The following is a 4,565-nucleotide window of genomic DNA, read 5'->3' as shown; positions in this document are numbered from 1 at the left end:
TGACACATTTGTTTATGATTTTCAAATCACACGAAAATGTTCTACCGTTTCCTATTTTGATATTAAGATGTTGGTTTGATTAGACATAAAATTCTGTTGCAGTTTTTTGTTTTTTTTGTTAACTGTCTCCTCAGACAGACCAGTGGTGGCCCTGTATTATTGCAGATACACTTGATTTTTGCCACGGCAAGAATGTGATATATATTTCAGAGTGGAAGCCGTTTTACCAGAATCCAGAGACGGCGTGCTACGCAATATCCAGCCAGATGATTGAGGGATGAACCAGGGCCACCAGAGAGGGAAACGACGACCAGGGTTACCAGACCCACCAGAGAACACCGAGGAGATGACGACCAGGGTGCCAGGCCCGACAGAGGAGGAACCAGAGCCACCAGGGTGCCAGGCCCGACAGAGGAGGACGCAGCCACCAGGGTGCCAGGCCCGACAGAGAACCACCAAACGACCATCGACGACAGTGTTCCAGTTTCAACAGCCCGTTTCAAGGAGGAAAGACACATAGTATCATGAGAGATTTTGCTTCGAGGATGAATTACTCTGATTGTTGGATCTGTCAACAGATACCTGTGAGTCCAGCCAGGGTCCAAAGTGTGGACACCTGTACTAGTGAAGATGCTGGTGAATGCCTGCATCATGTTTTTCGATGGTTCTAAAGACCACTCCCCAGACCATGTCCAACATGGAAGGAGACAGACGACTGCCTGAACCTCAATGACACTGACAGACAACGACCGATTAGGAAGAGATTGAAGATGCAAGAATCAAGAAAGCGTCGGTCGTTTGGATTTATTTTAATTTTATTTTTTTTGTCTTGTGTATGATGTACTGTGCTTAATTTTAAGCTTGGTTGTTAATTTTAGGATTTTTGGGTTGTGATGAATTTTTATTATTCTTTCTCCAAAAATGTTTTGACCCTTATTTTTCAAAAATGTTTTGAACCATATTTTTCAAATTGTTCTTGTTTTAAGAGTTTACATCTTAAAAAAGTGTGGAATGTGAGAGAAAATTATTATATGTAATAAGCTACATTTAAGAATCAAAAACATCATCTTGGGTTGAATGTCTGCAGCAGACTGTAGAAGATGATTTCCTGTTGTCACACACAACAGAACCAGTTTCTCTACTTGAAGCTTGACATGGGCTAAGACAATAGACACATTTAAATGATTACAAAGACCTGATTGCCCTCTTTTGTCCCGGAGTGGACCAAACCATCTAGAGCAGTTTGGACCTTTATGTTGCCCCAGACCCAGTACTCTAAGACCAGACTGAACCAGTTGTGGCCATTGTGTTACGTTTTCACCTTTTGTCTCCTGGGAGAAAGTGGGGGCCGCTTCCCCCCTAGCCTTCATCAGAATCATCTTCATCAATGTACAAGTCCACACCCATTTGCTCATGATTGGTCTAAACCTCACCTGAGGGCGGACCCCTTACCTGTGGAAACCTGAATTGTATAAATGCTGTCCTGTAATGAATGATCATCACTTTTGGGAGGAACTTTGAAACGTTCAGACTCGTCTGACGGACCTGTAAACTTCCTCTTTCTGCAGAAGAATATTAAATATATTTTCTTATACATCTTGAAATGAAACAGGCTGCCATTATTGAATAATTTACTCTAACAAGACCCAGGTCTAGTAGTTTGGTCACTAGCCTGTCTGGAAGGATGGTGTTAAAGGCGGAGCTGAAGTCCACGAAGAGCAGTCTCGCGTAGCTGTTTCCCCTGGTGTGAGTGCCACCGGGCGGTAGTCGTTTAGGCAGCTCACCGTGCTTTTCTTCGGGACTGGGATGATAGTTGAGGTTTTCAGGCAGGGTGGGACGGTGGCCTGGGACAGGGACTGGTTAAAGATGTTGGTGCTGTTGGTCTACAGTGGTTGTCGGTTGTCCTGTGATTCTGTCTTGAATGGAAGAATACCAGAATCCTCAAAATTCTCCAACTCTCTCTCTCTCTCGCTATTGACAAAAAGATTTTGATTTTCTTTTGATTTTCACTCTGCAGCATGGTGAGAGAGTGTTTTAGCAGATGTCTCTCTCTGTTTGTCTTTGATGGTTTCCCCAGCTGAGCTCAGAGCTCCTGTGTAGCCAGTCAGAGAAGTAATAAGAGGAAGCCTTTCATAAGTGGGAGTTTAGGCCTTTAGCTAGTTCATGCCTCTGGGTCTTTGATGTTAACTATTGTTCTATTATCTCATCTGTGCACAGTGTTCCTAAAAAAAACGTGTATCAATGTGTTCCTACTATACACCATGACACAGACGTTTTGAGTTCATACTATAGTTAGAAAGTAGAAATCAAATCAAAGTTTATTTATCAAATACACAATATACCTGATACATTGCAATGAAATGCTCCAGGCAAGCTAGCTCCTCAACAATGCAACAATCCAAAATCAAACAATCAACAGTGTAATGCAATGCAATATAATAATGAGAAAAACAAATAAAAAATAACGTAAGGTGGCATAGTAAATAGCTGAGAGTACAAATGTGAAATGTGTAATGTCATTGGATAATGACACTGAACTGGGGGGTGGGGGCTTGGGTCTTATGGCCTGCGGGGTAGAAACTGTTCTGGAACCTGTTGGTCCGGGTCTGGATACACCGGTACTGTTTGCCAGATGGTAACAGAGAGAACTGGGCATGGCTGTGTGGGTGGCTGTGGTGCCTGATGATCTTCCCTGCCTTCCTCCTGTCCTGTCCGACTGTTACTAAGTAAGTAGGATGTTATTTACTTTCCACATACTTCACACAGTCTCATTAACTCACGGATAAGCTAACCAGGAATTCTGGGTTCATGTTACAGATGAGGGGCTCTACTACCAAATAAAAAAGAGAGAGAGAGAGAGAGAATTTACCTTATCAAAAGGAGGGATAAAACACTTTATTGAGACATACAGTACTGTACTGTACATCTTCTTTGTTTTAATCCACACCCTTTATACGTATAAATCTCATCGCTGTATCTGTAAGTGTGTTATGTGTTAACATTGAAGTCCTCGGGGATAACGGTTGAGTCACAAGACGAGGGAATGTTTAGCTAGGCAGCGCTCCAGCGCTCTGCTCATCACGGTGTAGTGTTAGTGTCAAGGCGTACAGTCGTTAATCAGAATAATGCGGATAGTCCACCGCTCCCAGTCTCTGCTCTCCGTACACTAAGGCTATTGATTGTTAGCGAAACCTGTTGTCTCCGCGCATGAAACCACACTCAGCTGTGAAAATAAGGCGTAGCAGAGAGGCCGGCGCCCTGACCCGGGGTGAGTCAGAGGCTACTCTGTCAGGGTGTGTGATGTGGGGCCTCCTCCACTCAGCCTTGTGTCCACCAGCCCAGAGAACACACAACAGCAACGGCGCAACACACACACAGCATGAACTGGAGTCATGAGAAAACAAGCTAACTCAATGAACCCAGTGAAGTATGGTGACTAACTAGAATGATGTCTGGCTGCTCTGACAGAACTCTTTCGGATACTAGTCAACAGGTGTTGTCAAACACCTTATTCGCTCCATTACACTTGCAGAAGTGCAGAAGTGTGTGTGTGTGTGTGTGTGTGTGTGTGTGTGTGTGTGTGTGTGTGTGTGTGTGTGGGTGTGTGTGTGCGCGCGCGTGCCTGCATGCCTGCGTGCGTGTGTGTGTGTGTGTGTGTGTGTGTGTGTAATACTGTTTGTGTTCAAGAATTGTATTGTAAAATGTGAACGCAAATAAAGATATTAAATGTGTGTGTGTGTGTGTGTGTGTGTGTGTGTGTGTGTGTGTGTGCGCGTGCGTGTGTGTGCACGAGTGCACATATGTGTGCGTGTGTGTGTGCATTTCATCTTCACTCCATTGGCTCGCACCCAAGAGAAGCCCACTGGATATGCATGATTTGGTTCCCCATCATCATGTCTCCCTGTCACATGACACTACACACAGAAGAGGTCAGAGGTCAAACCTCTAAGTACAGGGCTCAGGATTGAGCCTCACCCTTAATTAGATAGCTGTGACATCTGAGGTCTACCACAGCCCATCTGCTGGTGGAGGGGAGGATATATGATTAAAGAGAGAGAGCCAAATGACACACAGTGGTCAACAGAGACCAAGAGGGAACCCAGCCAGGTCATTGAGCTGCTGAAGACTCTCCCTCGACAACACACACACACACACACGCACACACACACGCACACTAATAATAATATAGATGATGGTTGAGTTGGTTTGAGCAGCGGCCCGTTGCCGCTTCACAAACATTGCGATCCTTTAGCGATAACTAATAGTGGCAATTAGATATGGAACAATCCCACATAATTACCCCCGCACTGAGGCTTCACACTCGCAGGTCAAAGTACAGTTCATCTCTTTAACTCCCCCTAGGATTGGACATTCAGTACTTTTGGCACACATAGGCTTGCGTGATCCCATCCCTGCCCAGAGAGCACGCTGCAGCCATCCTCCTCTGCAGTTCCCAACACCTCACAGGCTGACGTCTGTCCCTGCTGTCCCCACGCCAGGAAAACCCAGATAAGTGATGAAGTGGAAGAAGGGGAAAACACTGGATGGAATGAAAGGAGATATGT

This window comes from Nansenia antarctica, assembly GCF_963989245.1.
Source record: "Nansenia antarctica genome assembly, chromosome: 10".
NCBI classification, from domain to species: domain Eukaryota; kingdom Metazoa; phylum Chordata; class Actinopteri; order Argentiniformes; family Microstomatidae; genus Nansenia; species Nansenia antarctica.
This window is presented reverse-complemented; position numbering follows the sequence as displayed.